This window comes from Pinus tabuliformis, chromosome 3_2 (assembly GCF_031772625.1).
Source record: "Pinus tabuliformis cultivar Carrire ecotype Pingquan chromosome 3_2, CPIR1, whole genome shotgun sequence".
Lineage (NCBI taxonomy): Eukaryota > Viridiplantae > Streptophyta > Pinopsida > Pinales > Pinaceae > Pinus > Pinus tabuliformis.
Window position 1 is genome coordinate 636073607 of NC_142302.1, and position 21682 is coordinate 636095288.

At 36.0% G+C, this 21682-nt stretch overlaps 1 pseudogene; it reads left to right on the top strand.

The window, feature by feature from the left end:
- Nucleotides 1–5922: 5922 nt before the first annotated feature.
- Nucleotides 5923–21682, top strand: part of LOC149182229 (potassium channel KOR1-like) — a 64832-nt pseudogene continuing 49072 nt past the window's right edge.

A 21682-nucleotide genomic window follows, 5' to 3' on the forward strand; every position in this document is an offset into this window, starting at 1 on the left:
TGTTGCTTTGCCTCTATAGGTATTCTCTAAAGCAGGACAAGTAGGAGAAGAGTGGCAAGCTTTATCAAGGAAGAGAGGAAACAAGCAAGGAGCCAAGTGGAAGATACAGGTTGGTCCCCTTTGCTTCTCTCTTATGTATCATACATAAAGGAAATCTTGAAGCACTTTGAATTGTTTGCTTCTAAGATAGCTACCCATCTTGGTGGGACTAGCAGATCCAAAAGACACTAGTTTTCTCGGAAACAATAATAATTTGTATTTTTGTCACTAAAATATTCATATAAAATTATTATAAATAACCACATTATAGAACAAAATTTTGAGCTATGAATTCATTGAAAACTAATCCTTGGAAAAAGAGACTAAAAATCACAACCAAGTTCATTCTATGCTACTAAGTTGACAAATACTAGAGACAACAAGACAAATATAATGTAGAAATGGAGACAAGTCATTGAAACTCATAAAAGAATCTAAAACAAAATAGAGATATAAAGGCCATAAAAGTGCTACAACATCCTACCCTTTAAGGACCTATTAAATCTTCCATACATCAATGATTGAACAACATAACATCCAAAATTTCTACAAAATTCAAACTCTAAAATGAGGAACAAAATAAGGGTGTTACGAAACGAAAATCAAAATGGATAAATTCATCCAAAAGATAGATAATTGACAAAGAAAAAATAAAATCTTGCAAGTTATGTACATGATTTTTTTTTAATTCTAAAGCCCCTAAGTTATAGAAAATACTAAAGATTCATTTCATAGAGATCATGGAGCTTCATAGGAGTTGTTGAGAAGCAAAAGGACGAATAAAGGATGGAAAGTCGCTCAATTCTTTGAAGCTTCTAATATGTCTAAAAAAGAAAGGTTTTACAAGAAACAAAGATTGAAATAGTAAAAATATTTAAAGAATGAATAAAAATCCAAAGATTTGAATATAAAATTATGAATGGCTACAAAATTTCCAATCTTTGCAAGATTGTTATTATAATCCAAATCATCTTACAAAATTCCCCTAAATTATACTGAGATCCGTAACAGTCAATTGATATTGTCAATATCTTATCAAAAATTCACTGATCCATCAAAATGTACTTTAGCTTCCATATAGACTGTAAAATTCCATTCACTTTATGAATAAGAAATAGCATAATACTCTCTCACGGTAGTCTCACCTTAGATGAATTTTGTATTTAGGAAAGCTGAACAGGGAATCCATTAGGCTAGTATAGTTTTGCTACAATCTTCCTCAACCAAAACATTGTTTCCTTCAAAATATTATTTCCAATGAAATTCTGAAGCTTCTCAATGCTTCAAAAGTGCTATGTGGGTGTCAAAATTTAAATAATTCAAAATATTTCACGACATTTGAGAGAAGAAATGTTCCTTATGGATCTCAATAGATTGCATGTGACCATCCTATACCTAAAGCCAACTATGTATGTTTATCTTGCTACAGAAGAACCAATGATAATAGGAAGTAACCCGAACTAGGTCTCAAGAGGAGCTTAAAGCTATATAAATCATGAGTTCCATGTGACCATAAAACATGAATTCCAAACCCAACCATGCTATAAATCCTACGGTCCATGGTTGTGATCTATTGCATTTGAATTTTTCATATGGTTCATTAGCTATAAAACCATCTAGCCTTAAAACCTATTTTTTGGCTCCACATTTTCTCAAACCCTTTGTTTTGTTAGTCATTATAGGTCATGGGTTTGAGATAAATAGATGTTTCTTCAATGGGATGAAACTTGAACTACCAAATCGACCTAGGAAGAACATGGAAGTTAAACATAAAACCTGAATTTAGTAGCTAATTGATTGTTGAAGCATGCTAATAGGATAATAGTTATGTATTCAATTTAATATTTGAGTGAGTACTTACCCACAAAAGATGCATGGGATATTTTTAATAACATTAAGTTTATATTTATAATTCTACTCTAATTTATGAGGGATATAACATGAATTGAACTATCAATATGGAAGGTTCCAAATATTACAGTAGTTAATTATTGACGTGTTAATAAAATATATGAGTGCCAAATATGGGTTTCAAGAGTAAATATGTGTTGCAATCCATCAAATTCCAAGCCTAAGTCTCATGTATTTAGTAAATACCATGCACGATATTCATTTTGTATTCTAAATAATAAGTGAGTACATGTTCCATCCCAAGCATTTATAATGCATGTGTTAGTACTTGAAGGGCATATTGTAAGGTAATGTAGCAGCTAAACTATATCGATAGTTAATATTGTAAATTAATGCATCACATAAGCTATATGCTTTGGTGGCCTCATATTTTCATTACAGGGTGGAAATGCACTTTCACATGGATCACCCACATAAGTCTCTACTTGTCAATGGATAGTTCGAGGATAGTTTGTTTTGTTAATAAATTTGGGCTATTAGTTGGAGTTCTTCTTCTCACATCAATCAAACATTACACATGCTTTCGATCCTTGGTACCAATCAATCAAGATCAAATTTGTAGGAAAGTGATTCATTAAATGGATTTGTCAAGTGTTTACAAGGGAACCAAGTAGAATGAAAGCATGAGAGAATTGATTCATTAGAGAAGCAAGCATGTAGTATACCTAGGGGGGATAATATGGGGTGCAAAGGGAGGTACCCAAGGGAATAATGTAATAATGGGATGGGCCATAGTAATAAATCAAGTGGTTAACCTGTATCATGTAAGGGACCAGAAGTAGTTAACAATAATGTAATAAACCCATGGTATTAGATAGATGGTATTGAGGGAACCATGGTAATGACCTATGGTATTGTATGTATGAGGCCTATATCGAGGCTAGAGACTTCCCATTGAGAGATGTCAAGGATTATTGTATGAACATGCATATGGCTTGTGGAGTGTTCTCCTTCCCTATGGAGTGAATGTATGGTGTTTCCTTACCTTAAGGGTTTTGATCAATAAAGAAGCATTTCTATATTCTGATCTTGTTATTTCTAGGGTTTATTTGCATTGTCTTATATTTTCATATCAAATCTATAACAATTGGTATCAGAGAACTTTCTTAGGCAAAGTGGAGATTTTTTTTTAAATTTTTGTAGGAATTTTTTGGGGCGGTGAGTTTGCATATCAAATATATATGTTTTGGTACAAAATCTAGAAAATCTAATTTCAAATCTGGATTGTTTGTGAAAAAATAGCCAAGTTCAAAAAAAAAAAATCGGTCGAATCAGACTCTGGATCAGGGAGATATTGTTGATTTAAAATTCAATTAGGTTGTAGACATCTTTCAGGATGGTGAGATTGTGGAGAAGATCTGTATGTTATGGTGCAAAAACTACAGAATATAATTGTAGATATGGAGTTTTTTTGAAAAAATACCCAAGTTCAAAAAAAATGAGTCGAATTGGAGTCCGGATGAGGGAGATATCGCTGATTTAAAATCAGTTATTTTCTTAGAAATTTTTTGTGATGGTGGGACAAGTGAAGCTCAAATAGGAAATTCCAGTGACTAAATCAGGATTTCTATCACATTTGGTGGCTGGGAGTTCAACTGTCCCTGCTCTCTTTTGAGTGATATTTTTAGTTCTTGCTCGATCTCCTTCAGTTGTTCATTAAGCTTTAGGAGCAAGTCCATAAACTTCTCTTCAGACTTCTTCTGAACAATTTCTACAGTTTGTGGATGTCTCGATGGTGGTAATTTTAGCTTCTTTCTCAAGGCACCTATGTCTTCATATTTTTTATTTTTTAAGGCTTCTACAGCCTTCACATCCTTTGGATTATGTCCCAATCCAATCACTAACTCTTCTAAGGATTTAATTCTGTTATCTTTAGTCTGTGAGGAGGCTCTCTCCAGTTGTAATTAGGCAGTTGTATTATTTAAAGAATTCTTTAATCTTTGTGTCATCATGGCCTTACCAGTAAAATTTGAATATATCATTTCTCTTGTTTACCTGTGTAGCTCAATTTGATCCAAGGGATGAATATCTTTTGTCATGACCTCAAAATTTGTTTGAAGGTAATCTGCAGCTGTTTGAGGTTTCTATACTTTAGGCTTGAAGAGGCTCATTTCCATTTTGCCCTCCTTGATGTCATAGGCTGACATCAACCTATTTTGATTGGTGGGAGCCATTTTTAAATATTGATTGTAGACCTGGATTCTTAATGGCTCATTCCTATCTTTTATTTCCTTGAATTTCTTTTTAAAATCCAGGTTCTCACTTCTTGGAAGCTTAAAGGATGATAATTCAGTGCTCTATTGTCTCTCTAGCTCCTGTCTCTCTGAGCTAGAAGGTGTCCCACCTGTTGGGAAAGTCTGGTGACTCCCTACACCTTCTTTTCTTTAGTTGTATGTGGTTTCTTCAAAAAATTCCTATTCTGAATTAGGATTTAGCCTGTGCCTTTTAGCACCAGGCTACTCTAATTGGCGATTAGCAGGGGTAGCTACTTCCCTATCTCACTTTTTTTTCTTTTCCTCATCCAGAGGAGTCTACAAAATTTGAGGCTCTTCTACATTAACTTGAGTTGGGTGAGCCTGTGTTTGAGCTTTCTCTTGAGAAGTTTCAAGTTGTTTAGACATGATTGAATGTTCTACTGCTTGGGTGCTAGTCTCTGGTCCCTTTCCCTTGGATATCGTTGTAAGTGGTGTGTTGGCATCCTGCGAGTGCTTCTGAGAAGTTTCAGCTGTAGAGGCACTAATCTCTGATGCTGATCTTTGAGAAGTTTCAAACTATACCTACCCAAAAGAATCCAAGTCAAGTGTTTTTTCAAGATCCTTCATTACATTTTCTATATTGACCTATTCAACATCAGTTTCCACTAAGGTACCTTCCCTCCATTCATCCATATTGGCAAATTATTCAATCTATGGAATTCTATCATATATGTAAGGTGATAATATATTTTTTTTCCTTCTATCACAGATGAAACCATGGGGATCATAAGGAAACAAACTAAAACTTTTGTGTAGTTTAAGCTAATCTTCTAGAATTTTCTCTACTTCTCTCCATGCTTCTCTAGTGTTGTAGATGAAAGGGCCTAATTGACTCTTGATTCTGAGTTGTGCTTTCTTTTTGGCTTTGTGAAAATGAATCAAGTCTAAATTTATCATTTGTTTATAATATTCCAATGCAAACAGTCTCATTTGAATGGGGAAAGCTCACATCCATATACTCTAATTTTTGTATGGTCCTGGTATAAATACCAGTCAACCATTGTATATTGTTTAGAGACCTGGAGGATCTTCTTGATATCATCACTAATTCTGGGAGATTAAATCCCTGTCAGCAAGGTGGTTGTTGGGTGTACAAACCAATCAATGAACTCATTATAAGAATAAGGGTTGGCGTAAGATCTATAGAAGATGGAGGTCCAAAAGATGAAAAACCTTGGATTACCCTTAGTATCTAGTTTCATGACAGAAAATGGGAATTTTTCTGATTGGTAGTAGAGAATGAGATGATATATAAAGGTGGAAAACTTGAAAACCCTTTCATTCTCCAGCCTTGTGAACTGGTCATGAATTTTGTCAGTAATGAAAGAGGCATAGTCATACTTGACAGCAGAGGGTTGTCTAGGAGTAAAGATAGACATCAACACTAGGGTTAGTTCATCTACATACTCACTAGTGTTGAATCCCATGACTGTAGATATCATATCGACTATGATTTTACCCATATCCGTGAAGAAAACTTTCATATAAGGAGTGGATCCTTGGTTTGATATTGTTTGAATATTAAGGTCTGGCAGAGGTGGTCAAGTTCATATTGGGACAATTTAATTGATTTCTAAAGTAAATGTCTAATGGAAATGGGGGTGAGGGATTGGTTGGAGTGAAGTTACAACATCTCATTGATTGATTCAATGGTTATTAGGAAAAGGATTGTGTGGTTGGGAGACATAACTTCTCTGTAGTTTGGGTCATAATTGGCATGGAAATGATGGATTATGTCAAGGAAAACATAGACAGAGGGAAGAAAGTATATGGGAAGATTGGATTCCCACAGTCTTATGACATCACGACCATTCAAGTAGTTATCTCTACATTGGCAAAAGACTTTGAGGTGATTTTATCAGTGGCTAAGCCTTTTATCTGGAATTCATTATTTTTGAGAGGAAAATAATCTAAATCTCAACGAGGACCATTAATGGGTGCAACATTCAAAGCTACCGGGAATTCCATTTCTGGTTCTTGTGGATTCAGAAACGGGACTTAGGTTTTCTATAAAAAAGTGGGCAAAATAGAGGGTCTAGAGGACTTGAATGGTAATGATAACAACAGGATGATGGTAAATTTGGGCCTTTTAAGTCAATTTACAGTGGAAAACAAGAACTTGTTGTTAGAAAATTATATATTACGGAGCAATGGAACACATAAAATATTGTAGAAATATAAACACAAAAAACGCACAAAACAAGAGAGACACAGATATACGTGGTTCAGCCAGTTTGGGCTACGTCCACCCCAAACAGTCAGTCCTTCCTTTCTATTATCCAGCAAAATGAAGAGACACAACCTACAGCAAATCCGCTGTAATATCCTCTGTTTTCTCTCACAGTCTCACCACTCTGTTTCTCGCTCACACAATACACATCTATCACACAGCCTCAAATACAATACCCTCATACAAAGAGAGGGGTTGCCTTCTAGGGCAAAAAACCCTAAACTAAACATAAGTTCTACCGTCAGATCATCTGCCTAATGAACGGCCCAGATTGACTAGAAATCACTATACTTTTACAAGGAAATTTTACAGCTGTTTTTGGCTTTGGACCCCCCTAGACCCCCCCTGTAGCGAATATTTTACGGGCGGCGTTGCCGCCCCCATTTCGAACTGGGGTCCTATGTGACGATACCTTTGAATATAGAAGATAATCAGGCTCCACACCCAACAATCTCCCACTTGGAGACTGATTGTATTAACTCCACCGCTGCCCCATTTGTTGGACAATGACTCCTCTTTGGATCTGGTTGTTTCTCATCTCCATCATCATCCATGAACACCAACTGAAACTGAGCATATTTTCAATTTCTCCCTGGTTACAACTTTTGTTAGCATATCTGCAGGATTCTGGCTAGCGTGTATCTTTTCCAACTTCAACTCTCCATCTTCCAACACTGATCGTATGAAATGGTACTTGAGATGTATGTGTTTAGTCCTGGAATGAAATGTTGAGTTCTTTGCAAGATGAATGGCACTTTGGCTATCACTGTATAATGTGCCCATATCATGCTACTTACCCAATTCACCCATAAACCTTTGTAACCAAATCATTTCTTTACTAACCTCTCTAGCAGCAACATATTCTGCTTCTGTTGTTGAAAGTGCAACAACACTTTGGATTTTTGAAACCCAACTGACAGTTGTTCCTCCAACAATAAATACATATCCTGTAGTGCTCCTCCTGTTATCTCTGTCACCTACCATATTCGCATCAACATATCCTTGTAGTCAGATGTTTGAACCACCAAAGCATAATGCTTGATTTTTGGTACCTTTCAAATATCTGAGAATCCATTTCACCGCCATCCAATGTTCCTTTCCTGGATTGTTCATGTACCTGCTTACAACTCCCACTTCATGTGCAATATCAGGCCTTGTGCAGACCATTGCATACATTAAGCTTCCAACTGCTGATGCATATGGAACTTTAGACATATAATCCATGTCTTCTTGGGTCTTTGGGCACATTCCTTGCTAAGTTTGTAATGGCTAGCAAAAGGTGTACTAACTGGTTTTGCATTGTGCATGTTAAATCTTTTCAACGTCTTTTGTATGGACTCATTCTGAGACAATGTTAATTTACGATTTTTTCTGTCTCTAGTTATTCTCATACCAAGGATTTTTTTTGCAGCTCCCAAATCCTTCATTGCAAATGAATTTGCCAATTTTCTTTTGAGCACATTTATTTCTTGCATGTTAGATCTTGCAACAAGCATGTCATCTAAATACAATAACAATATAATATAGCTGCCATCATTTTGCGTTTTCAAATAAACACAATGATCAGATTGACATCTAGTATAACCTTGTTCAGACGTAAACTTGTCAAATTTTAGATACCACTGCCTTGGAGCCTGTTTTAAGCCATACAAGCTCTTCTTCAACCTGCACACTAGTTTCTCCTTCCCTTTCACCTCATATCGTTGTGGCTGCTACATATATATCTCTTCCTCCAAATCCCCATGGAGAAAGGTTGTCTTTACATCTAACTTCTCAAGATGAAAATATTCAGCTGCTACAAGACTTAAAATAGTTCTGATTGAAGTCATTTTAACAACAGGAGAAAATATTTCATCAAAATCAATACCTTTATTCTGTGCAAACCCCTTCACCACAAGTCTAGCTTTATACCTCTGTTTTCCTCCATCTTCTTCCTTCAGCCTGTAAACCCATTTATTCTTCAATGTAGTTTTTCCTACAGGCAACCTGACTAAATCCCAATTCTGGTTATGCATTAAAGAGTCCATCTCTTCTTCCATGGCTACCTCCCACTTCTTCCTTCTTTCAACCTGCATTGCTTCTTCATAACATTCGGGTTCACCGAAATCAGTCAACAATAAATAATATAATGAAGGAGAGTATCGTTCAGGGGGTCTACTTATCCTGGTAGATCTTCTAACACTACTTTCAGGTGTTTGGGGTGCCTGTTGTTGTTGTGGTGGTTGTTGTTTTTGTGGTTGTTGATTATTATTATTTTCAGACACCTTTACTTTTTCAGTGATTTCATCAAGAAATGCATATTCCTTGTTTTCCTTTTCCTGTTTCTTTTCCTGCAACTGATTCTTATACAAGACCTTTTCATTGAATATTACATCTCTGCTCCTAATGATTTTGTGATTTTCGTAGTCATATAAGCGATAACCAAAATCATTAACACCATATCCAATAAAGGTACATTTCTTTGACTTTGCCTCAATCTTTGTTCTATTTTCTTTATCAATATGGACAAAGGCCTCACAACCAAAAGGCTTTAAAATAGAGTAGTTTACCTTTTTACCTGTCCATGCTTCCTCTGGAACACCACCATCCAAGGCACTTGAAGGCCCTCTGTTTATTAGATAAACAACAGTATCTACAACATCTGCCCAAAACTGTGCATGCAATCTCATGCACCTTGCACGATCCATGATTGTTCTGTTCATCCTTTCTGACACACCATTTTCTTGTGGTGTTCTTGGAACTGTCTTCTCTCTGTGAATTCCATGCTCTGAACAGTACCTATCAAAATCTTTGCTGCAATATTCACCTCCATTGTCTGATCTAAGACACTTCAATTTATTTCCTGTCTCAATCTCAACCAAAGCTTTCCATTTATTGAAAGTATCAAATACATCAGATTTATTCTTAATACAATAAATCCAAGTTTTTCTAGTTGCATCATCAATAAAAGTAACATAATAACGAGAGCCACCGAGAGATGATACCTGAGCAGGTCCCCATACATCTGTATGCACAAGCTCTAATTTTTCATTCTTCTTTTCTTTCCCAACTCTGAGAAATCTGACTCTCTTCTGTTTTCCATAAATGCAATTCTCACAGAAGTCCAAATCAACATTCTTCAAACCTGGCAACAAATTCCTTAAGTGAAGAATCTTCATCCCCTTTTTACTCATGTGTCCGAGCCTATGATGCCATAATGCTGCATCTGGTCCTTTGGAAGTTAAAGCATTAACAGATTTATAAATACCATTGCATAAATATAATGTACCAACCTTTTCGCCTTTTGCTATTACCAAGGCTCCTTTGGTGACCTTCCAAGCTTTATCTATGAAAGTTATCACACAACCTTCACCGCCTAACTGCCCTGTTGAAATCAGATTTTTCTTTAGATCTGGAACATGCCTTACCTCCTTTAGTAGCCATTGGTTTCCATTCTGCTGTCTTACAAGAACCTTACCCATTCCAACGATTTTACAGGGTTTATCATCACCGAGACGAACTTGTCCAAAATAGCCTTGAACATAGTCATGAAAGTATTTCTTATCAGGTGTGGCATGGAATGAAGCCCCTGAATCTACCACCCAGGAATCAGTAATATTTTCGAAGAAAGAATCAAAGCATATTGTAACACCTCACCTGTCACATTTGCTTCATGATTGTTTTCTTGATGTGCATCTCCTTCTTTTCCCTTCCGAGATCTACAATCTTTCTTTAGGTGTCCTTTCTTTCCACATTTCCAGCACACTATCCCTGATCTGGACTTGGATCTGCCTTTCCTTGAATTACTGCGATATCCTAAGCTCTTTCCCCTTTCCATTTTTCTTCCCCTAGACTCTGCACTCAAAGCATTTCCCGATGTCTCACCGGAGCTTTTTTGTCGCATTTCCTCGCTAAGGATAGCACCGAAAACATCATCAAACTTTAAAGTACTAGATCCAGAAATGGAGTTACTAATGGCCATTACCAAACCATTCCAACTTTCGGGTAACGAGCACAAGAATAACAGAGCTCTAACTTCATCATCAAAGTTTATCCCTACAGAACTTAACTGACTTGTAACTGTATTAAAATCATTTAAATGGTTTGCAACAGATCCACCTTCCGACATATTCATATTAAATAAATGTTTCATAAGAAATACCTTGTTTGAGGGCGAGGGTTTTTCATATAGTTTCGACAATGTCTGCATCAAACCCTCTTTTATGGTTTCCTTCGAAATGTTGAAGGTGACTGACGCAGCAAGGCACAACCGTATTGTCCCGAGTGCCTTTCTATCGAGAAGGATCCATTCTTCGTCTTTCATACCCGTCGGCATCTTTGTTTTTCCACCCAATGGTAGGTATAGATCTTTCTCATACAGATAATCTTCCATCTGCATCTTCCACAGCGAGAATTTTTGGCCGTTAAATTTCTCGACCCTAAACTTACCATCTTCCACCATTTCTCCCACTCGAACCAGGAACCCTTCTTTCCTACGAGTTTATCAGCCAAATAGACCTTCGGCTCTAATACAAATTGTTAGAAAATTATATATTACGGAGCAATGGAACACATAAAATATTGGAGAAATATAAACACAGAAAACACACAAAACAAGAGAGACACAGATATACGTGGTTCACCCAGTTTGGGCTATGTCCACCCCGAATAGTCAGTCCTTCCTTTCTATTATCCAGCAAAATGAAGAGACACAACCTACAGCAAATCCGTTGTAATATCCTCTGTTTTCTCTCACAGTCTCACCTCTCTGTTTCTCGCTCACACAATACACATCTATCACACAACCTCAAATACAATACCCTCATACAAAGAGAGGGGTTGCCTTCTAGGGCAAAAAACCCTAAACTAAACATAAGTTCTACCGTCAGATCATCCGCCTAATGAACGACCCAGATTGACTAGAAATTACTATACTTTTACAAGGAAATTTTACAGTTGTTTTTAGCTTCGGGGGCGCTGCCCCCGAAACGCCCCGCCAGGGGGGGCTCCCAAAGGTCGCAGCCGCCCCCCATGGACCCCCCCTGTAGTGAATATTTTACGGGCGACGTTGCCGCCCCCATTTCGAACTGGGGTCCTATGTGGCGATACCTTTGAATATAGAAGATAATCAGGCTCCACACCCAATACTTGTAGGGTTTTTGTTAGGACTTTGATAAATACCTGCTTTTTGGGGAATCAACAATGAAATGCAGGTACTAGGTGTGGTTGGAGGGCTTTGGGCTATGTTGGCTGTGAAGTTTGGAGTAGTTTGGTGGTTGAAAGCTCAAACTGGTTGACCTTGACGCCTTTGCATGGGCGTATAGTTTTGTAGAATAATACAATGAAAATGACTTGTTTGTTTTATGTACAAAGTCAAGGGTTGGCGGGTTTTAGAATTTGGATGGGTGTCATCAGCGGAAAATGACATGATTTTTTCTCTTTTGTGGGAGGGTGGTAAACCAATTCATATCGCACCACTTATAGGGAGGGGTGGTATTTTTCATTAGGCCGAAAATTCCATAGAAAAAATGACGCGTGACAAGGTACTGTGCACAAAACGCTTTGCGATCGCACACTAACATGCAGTTGCAAAGGTCATGCGATATGCACATCAGCCATTGGACATGGGAGATGTGATTGGATGGTGGTCGGGGGTATGAAGTGACATGGGTTTAGTGCAGGTGGGCCTCGATAGAATTAAGGATTATATAATCATATCGGGAGCAGAGGGATTGGCTAGTGAGGCTATTAATTAAACATGAGGGTTAATTAATACCATTTAATGTAGTGAAGGGGTTAGGCTTCTTAATGCGCTATTGATTAATTCATTAATCCCTCTTTAAAATGTATTATGGTTATAATTTTAACTGGGGCGGGATATATAGTATTTTCGGGATTTTTACATAATTAAAGTAATACGGGAGCAGGTAAACCTTATAAGGGATTTATAAATTAATAAGTTAAAAGTTAATGTGACATTATGAAATGGAAATTGCTAAGTATAAAACATTTGAAGTGTGTATTTAAACTTAGTCTAAAGTGAAAACAAGGGTTTTTTGTGGAAAATTTGTAATTTTCCTAAGTAAAATCGAATTTTACTTAGGAAAAGCTTATAAATGGGTATGATGATTTAATGAATGGTTTAAGTACTTATTCTTTGTAAATTATTTGGCCGAGGGTTTGGTCCCTCCAGAAGTTAAAGAAATGCTCTGAGCCCCTTTAACTTTGTAAATGCCTTTAGTACTTAGGGGAAGTTAGTGAAGCTTAAGGGGAAAACCAATAGGGAAATTAATTAATTTGACTTTTTTTCTTTGTTGTTCTATCTTCAATGTGAGTTGTGCTTTTTCCAAGTGATGAAAGCAAAATATTTAAACATTAAACTTAACCATTCATCACACATTTATTCTGCAACCATCATCCACTTACCCTACCTACTTTATCCTAGCATTTTCACTTCTTTATTAGGGTGCACTTAGACTGGCAAACCCCTTTCTCACTTTCTTTTATTTTACATAGTGATATCTATCTAAATATACACTTATTACATCCAAGGGCTTAAAATAAACTATTGAGCTCCTTCTATTTACTCTAGCTATCTACTTATCTTCCAAGATTACATTGTTTGGTCAGATATTTATTCTCTATTTCTACAACATGAAATTGAAAAATGAGTTAGCCAAGTTTAAATTGTTTGACTACTCATTAATTGTGGCATAAGTGACAAACTGCACACAATTGTTTATTACACAAAAGTAAAAAGTAGTGGCATTTAGAATTTCACACTTTCCTGGTCTTCCTTTTTTGGGGTTCATTTTATTTCATTTTTTAACCATCTTTTATTCCTTTTACCCTTTGATTTTTCTTTTAAGGTATACCCTCTTTAAAATTTTTTAATTTTTTTTGTTTTTTGAAAATATGGAAAACCTTTGAAATAAGAAAATGTATGAACATATTACATAGCTCATCAAGTCAACCATGAGATATGATACCTATTGGTATAGGGCCCTAATAGTGGCTCCACTTGGGGATGGCTTTCCCTAGTGGAAAGTCAAGAATAGTAGATCAAATGGACTTTGAATGACTTTGACTGTGCTCTGCAATCTTCTTCTTCTTGTTGCTTTATTGTATGTATGATAATGATACTTCTGAAGCTTAAGGCCTTTTCTTCGAGGTTCAACTCCAAAAGTTACTATCCAATCAAAACTGTGACATTACAAAGGATATAGTATGTACATGTTAAACATCATGGTAAACCTTAATAGGTAGGATCAAAGTAATTTTTTAACATTCGACCATTGACTGGTCCCTCTTCTGCTTCCCATCCAAGTTTTTGAGAAAATATGTATTGTTTCCTTGTAGGGCATAGATAATGTATGGTCCGTTTCATAGGAAGCCAAACTTCCTATGTTTCCCCTTATCTTCTTTTCTGGAGTCCCATCTTAGCACTTTATTTCCAGGGTGGAAATCTTCTGCCTTGGTTCTTCTGTCAAATATCTTCTTGAGCTTTTCCTACCATATTTGGAATCTTTAGTGCACCTCATCTCTAGTTTGCTGTAAATTGATGGTCTGATTTATCCTTCTTTGAATATCATTAGGTTCCACTTGAGCTTCTTGGAGTAGTTTCATAACAGGAACTCCTAATGATGAAGGAAATACAACCTCCATGCCATATACTAACTCATAAGGACTGGTGCCAATGGATTCTTCGGTGTAAGCCTGTCTGCCCAAGGTTCATTTATCGATTTCTTATGCCAAGTCTTTTTGTTTTCTTCCAATAGTTTTTTGATGATATTAATCAGGCTCTTGTTGGAAGATTCAACTAGTACATTCCCTTTCAGATAATAGGCTATGGAATGGCCTAAGATAATGTGGTACTTGTTGCAAAAATTGATCATATTTTTCTATTTAAAAGCTACAGCATTATCAGTTATGATTTTAGTAAGGCAGTCAAACCTGGACAATATATTGGTTTCTAGGAAACCTATGATCATTGTATCATTGGCCTGTATGGAAGGGATGGCCTCTATCCATTTAGTAAAATATTCAGTGGCAATGAGTATCCATTTGTGTTGGCCAGAGGAGGGAGGATGGATTTCAACAATGAAGTCAAGACCCCATTGTTGAAAAGGCTTCTCGGTAGAAATGGGTTTCAAGGGTAAAGGCAATAGTTTTCTCTTGCCCTCAAACATTTGACATTTATGGCAAGAAGTCACAAATTTATTCACATCAAAAAACAAGGTTGGCCAATAGAAGCTAGACCTTAAGATCTTATCTAGATTTGATTTCCAGTAGAGGTGTCCACCATAGTCTCCTGCATGAAATTCTTGGAGAGCCTTGTCAACTTTATTTTTTAACAAACAATTTAATAAAATTCGTTCACTATTTTTCCAAAAAAGAGCATTATCTAGAATGCAAAATTTTGAATCTTTCATCTTTATAAACCTATTTTTTTTTCTAGATAACCCTGGAGGAGCTTGTAGGTTTTATAACACATAAATTGCATCAGCATACCAAGGTGAGTCTGAAAAGGCCTGGCTGATTTGTGGAGTTGCCATCTCCTGTTCGTCATCCAGCTCATTTATGTCTAGGGCTTGACAATTGGTTTCTGCCATAAGTTTGGCCAACCCCTGTCCTTTTATCAATTTTGTAGCTTTTATTTCAATATCATACTCTAAGATGGTAGCAATCCATTTACCCCTTTTGCCCTCAATTCCATCCTGAGTTAGGATGTCCTTGACAACTGTATTTGGTACATAGGCTATCACATGAGAGTATAACATATAAACTCTGAAGTCTTTAATGGATTTAACAAGTGCAAAAGCTTGCTTTTCCATGATCTTGTATTTCAGTGATGCATCTCTGAGTGCTTTACTAAAAAAGGCGATAGGTTTTTCACATCCTTGGTCATCCTTTTGTAATAAAACAACTGCTATAGTGTGTTCCGAGGCAAAAGAAAAAATTATGAAGTCTCTATCAAATTGGGGACTTATAAGGACCAGTGTTATGGTTAAAGCCATTTTGATTTCTTCAAATGCTTGTTTGGCTTCTATTGCCCATTTTATACTTGAATCCTTTTTTAACATATTATTAAGTATTCTAATCAGTTCTGTTAAGTTAGATATGAATCTTCTCAGAAAGTTTATCTTCCCTAAGAGAGCTTGAAGTTCTTTGATACTTCTCGGATGAGGTATTTGTAAAATTGCTTTTATTCTGGCAAGGTCAATTCGAATGCCATCCTTTGAAATGATGTGACCTAAAAGTTTACCTTCTTCCAGGCCAAACAAGGACTTCTTGGGATTTAAAGAAATACCATATTTTCTGCATTTAATAAATACTTGTCTGAGATGGTCCAATGCTACTGATCTGATTTAGAAAAATAGTAAGATCATCCAGATATATAACAAGAAAACATGAATCTCTTTAGCAAATGCATTGTCCATTTCCCTTTGGAAGGTAGCTCCCGCGTTTTTAAGTCCAAATGGAATTTTGATATACATAAATGTGCCCCACAGTGTTGTAAAGGAAGTTGTTTCATGGTCATCAGGATGAACCAAAATCTGGTTATATCCTGAAAATCCATCTAAAAGAGAGATTCTAGAAGAACCTACTACCATTTGCAAAATATGGTCCATCTTGGGTAAAGGATAGTTATCTTTAAGGGAGTCCTTATTCACATTTATCAGATATACACATAATCTTATTTCACTAGTTTTCTTCCTGGTAGGTACTAAGTTAGATACCCACTTTGAAAATTTTATAGGTGCAATAATCCTTGCTTCATACATACATTTAATTTCTTTTTCAATCGGTGGTAGTAATACAATGTTGATTCTCTTGAGTTTTTGTTTGAAGGGCTTTTGGTCTTCTTTTAGTGGTATAGTATGTTGAATTATTGAGGTGTCATATGATTTCAAATCCTCATAACTCCAGGAAAAAACATCCTCGACTTCTCTCATAAGTTCAGCATATTTTATCTTCTGATCAGGTGGTAAAGACTTTGATAGTTTTATCATATTTGGATTGTCTTCCATTCCTAGATTATATTCTTCAATGTCTGCCTTTAATGGTTCCATCTTAGGTTTCTTAGGAATATCATTGGAATCAAAAAGGTATTCTAGAGCAGTTAATCCTTTGGGCAGATGATTGTCTTTTATGTCAATAACCTCTGTTTCTTCTTCAATTATCTCATCAAGGTCCATTTGTTTTAGGTCTTGGACTTCTTTCTAGTTAATTTTGTATGATGAATCATTTGAATTGAAATTTCTTCTAAAATGTTGGTTTCTAGCTCATCCATATGTTTAGAGTTACTGTGTGTATCAACATCTATGTAACTGTGAGAAAATTCTTCATCTAAAGTTAAAAAGTTATTAATCTGCTCATCACTTTCGAAAACTTTCCAGTTCTTCATATTGTTAGGGATAGCTAGTCTATGCCTAATTTTAGTAGTAAACTGATGATTAGGTTCAAAAGGTAATTTGCAGGTGCTAGCAAACATGGCCAGAATGTGAGCCTATAAGTTGTGTTTTCTAGGCACTACAGCAAGCTTGGTTTCCATAAAAGTATTAAGAATCTCTATGACTATTCCTCTATAGTATCCTAATCTAGGATCCCTTGTCAAATAGTTCCCTTTGATCTGTTTAATGATTAATTCTGAATCGTTGATGACAAATACCCTAATTGCTCCTAATCTTTTGACAAGTTTAATTCCTAGCAAAAGAGCTTCATACTCTGCCATATTATTGGTGCACTTGAAATTTAATCTGTAGGCATGGCCTTCAGCATGGTCGTTTTCTAAGTTATGCACCCAAACTTATACCCCTACCCCTAATTTATTGACTGAACCATGAAATTCTAAATGCCAAAGAATTTCATGCACATAATCAATGTCAGGGGTGGTGGGAATTTGTTTAACAAGGGAATTTGGTTTTTTGTTTTCATCTGATTTTCCTTTGTTGTCTAACTTGTCATTGGTGTCTGAGATTTCCTGAATCTGAACACTTGATTTTTGATTTTTAATTTCTTTTGTTTCTACTGCTAAAACTTTTTGAGTGTTGGCAGGATTGATTTTAGCATTGTAAAGAATGAATGAATCCATATCAGAATGTACTGAGTAGATAGGGAAATTTTGTGGTTTTTCCTGGCTACTTACTATGTATTTCATCAATGTTTCTCTGTATATCTTCTTAGGTTGGCCGAAGACTGAGATAGTAGCATAAGACATGAATAATTGAAGTGATCCCTCGAGCTTAGCACCCTAGGACCTAGATAATAACATTCCATATTTTGGTGGTATGTTTGCTACCACTATATCCACTAAGATTGTTTTTGTAGGGTGTTGAACTAAAGAAACACACAAGTCTTTTATCAATCCTAAGCATCTCACCTGACTGGAATCAAAAGAAAATAGGTCTTTGTATGGTCTAGTGATGTCTAGGTCTAATTTCTCCATAACAGACTTGGGCATTAGGTTATGAGATCCCTGAGAGTCAAACATGGCATTGTGAAGGATTTTATCATGTATATTCAAGCTCGCATAGAAGGGAGGAATACTTCCTTCTAAATGTTTCCCATTCACTTCAGGGCCAAAGATTAATTCTAGTTGGTCATCAAAAACATTAACGAAGTCTTCAGTTCTAGTGATTTTTAACTGATCTTTTGATTTGACTACAGTAGTCATCATGTTTAACTAATTTAGACAATGGAATAACAGTCTTTAGTTTTCCTACTTCAGTTTCCAGTTTTTCTCCTTTTCAGGATTGGGGTTAAGATTAGCAGTTTCCCCTAAATCAACTTTTGGAGGTTCCTCCATAGTTCCCTTAGAAGGAAGGGGAGTAGAAGATTGTCTATTATTTGGTTGATTGTCAAAAACATCTTCTTGTTTGGATTAGGGGGGTTATTATTTGATCTAAACAAAATTTGTACATGGGTAGTAACTACTTTACCTCTGATAGGTTGTTTTAGAGCTTCTTGTTTGTTGGCTTCAGGAACATCAATTCTTCTACCCCTTAAGTTATACTGCTTGTGAACTTCGTAGATGGTTGTGTCGTATCCCTCCCTAAAGTCAAACGATTCACTTGATTGAGTTTGAAATTGTTTGAGAATGTGGGCCTCTTGATCATCTTGAATTAGGAAAACTTCTCCTTAATTGTTAAGTCCCATCAGATTTATCTGAATATCTTCTTGGAAACCTTTAGAGTTGGAAGCTTCTACATAATTCTTGTGGAAAGGGGATCTAATGTTTTGATCTAGACCAATCTTCCTAGGGTTCTGATTTTGGTTTTTTCAGAAATTAGGATTCCTACCTGTGTTGGTTGGCTGACCATTCCAAGGGGCTTTTCTTTCTATTGTTTCTACTTTGTCTCCTAGTCTTTCCATCCCTTTAATTATAGCATCGAATTTCTATTCAACAGGTGAAGCTTCTTCTTTCAATGGTATCCTTCTTTCACTCCTAACCTTGGCTCGTTTAGACATTACGTTAGCTTCAACACTAATAGCTATATGTTGCATCTCTTCCAAAGTTCTAGGAGCTCGTTCCCTTAGTTGAAAAGCCATATCAGAATCAAATCCATTTGGGAATTTGATTAGGGCCAAATCAGGTGGGGGTCTAAGATTTTGAGAGACAATGTTGAACCTAGTGCAATAATCCTACACAGTTTCTTACATTCATCTCTTGAGGTTTTCATACTCAGATACACGATTCAAGAATTGTGTATAAAGGGTTTCTAGGCTATCTATGCTATTTTCTCTTAGAGCCCTAAACTAGGTTCTAGCTTTCCCAGTTAGACTCTGAACAAATATCCACATTCTTACATCATCAGCATTTATCTAATATATTTCAAAGTAGTCAGTCATTTTTTTTGTTTTTTGCTGCACTGTGTAGGTACCAGTACCATCGAATATAGTGATTTTACTTTGGTAGTCTTGAGGCATGGCACCTAAATTGGCTAGTGAAACCAAGGGGGTATACATTTTTTCCATGGCTATAGGTAATTATGGAACAATAGCTAGGGTAGGGGTAACAATGGGAATTTGGGTTGTTGATGGATGGGTAGAAGGAGGGGTCTGTGGTTGGGTGGTTTGGGGTTGAGATGTATGAGGAAATGGTGAGGAACTTGTAGAAACAATAGTGATTGTAGAGGGATTGGGTGCCCCTTCAGAGGTGAGTTCAGATTGTATTTAATTCTGCAAATGTCTGTCAATTGAGGAACTGACAGCTTCAAACTGTAACTCTTCAATGAATACTGGGTCTAGGAAAAAATCAATCAATTCAAAGTCAGAAGATGTTATAAACAAAGAGGTCTCAAATTTCCCATCAAAGGGTTCGTCCTCAAGATAAATCCACCTAACAGGGTGGGATCTTGATCTATAGATGGGGCGAGAACTGCCAGTCCTTTCTTGACTTTCTTGCCTCCTAAGAATTCTGGGGATCAGATTGGGGTTCTCAAACACTGGTGGGGGATTTGGATTAGGATTTTCTCTAGTGTGGCGAGTCCTTTCTGAAGCCAGATTTCTTGGTTTGATTTTATAAATTAAAATCAACAACAACTTCTGTGATTTCTTTAAGATTCTTTAGATTTGAATTTAAACTTTCCTAAAGATTTATACAATTGAGGAAGTGGTTCATGTTATGCTCATAAACTAAACCAGAGATTGATTGAAGCAACATTGATCTACCTATGCACTTGCATAGCAAGAGTAGTTCAAAGGCTACATGGCTAACATCAGGGTCCATTTGTAGTTTATAAAGTAAATAGAAACGACAACAAATTTTCATTCCCTAATGGAGTCGCCACTATGTAATCACTCAGATTTTCCTAGAAGTTGTAAGAAGAGGAAAGGGGTCTGAGGTAACCACAAACCAACTTTTGGGTATGGAATCTAGCCAATCTGTACCTAGAGATGGCTCTCTCTTTAATTTTTAGCTTTTTTTTATAAGGTTTTAGGCTAGTTATGAAAGCTTTGGGGATTATTGGTTGTATTTGGTGGTGAAATTCAATAGCAGATGGGTAGAACTAAATATTTTAGACCATTGGGCTAATGAAGTCAAAGGAAAATGGCTCAACTGGATTTGGTTTTTCAACAAATGATGGCTTCATAGGGCAAGATAGCTAAATACGGAGCAAATGATAAGTTGAAAAGACGGGATGGGTTCAAAAGGGAAGAAGGGCAATTAAGAATCCTTCCACATGTTTTGAGAAGAGGGAATTTAGATGATCACCAATAAAAGGAAATTAAGGATTTTTTACTAAATTATCAAAATGATAAACTAAGAAGCAGGAGAAACTAATAATTCTTTGGCTATGATAGTTTATAGGAAAACATGAAGAATAAAAATGATTGAAAATAGATTGCACTTAAGCACTTTCTGAATTATTCTTTTTCATTTTAATATTTAGATATGGAACATAATTGAGATATTAAACAAGATAAAAATAACACATGAGTTATAGAATACTTATTTGTTCTGGTGTTTTACACATGAATCTTGTGAAAAGTCCTTTCTATCAATTCTTCATCCAGCCAGCCATGCAAGATTTGGTCCAACAACACTTTATTCCAAAGTAATCAGTTTTATATAAATGTCTAAGAATCCACCCTCAATACTCTGAATGAGGGAGTATTTATACAAAATTTTTACAATAATATATCTCATAACACAAGATACATATTCTAGGGCGACTAACTATAAGTTACATGAAAATAGAGACAAATGGTTTCGTAGATAGAAGATAAAGTAAACTGATGGCTTGTTGTCCTTATTTTTGTGAATGAGCTGGAGGCAGGCCCTATGATGAGGCATCTTGCTGTCTTCCTCGTAAATTAGTGTTGGCTATTCTGCTTTTCACTTTCTTACTGATACACTTTGATCTGTTCTGATACTCTTTACCTGTTTGATCCCTGTCTATCCTCTTTTACCGTCTTTGTTTGTAGTAAATAATCAAAATTTAATTTTACGAGGGATAAATTACAAGATGTCTAGCATTTCTTCCCACCATTTTTCCTATGGTATCCTAGTCCTTTGAATTTTCCTGAGAATTTCATTAGCCTCGGCGTATTTGAAAAAAGTAGGCTGAACTAGAAACAAATTCTTTAACTCATGTTCAACATAGAAAACGTTCTCTAGAATGTCATAGAGAGCTCTACCCGTAGGCAGTGCTTTTAGTGCTGATGTGTTGATTGATGAACTTGCCTGGTTATCTACATATTGATCCAATTTTTCAACATAATCTATATGCCTCATTAATTTATCATTGATAACCAAAGGACT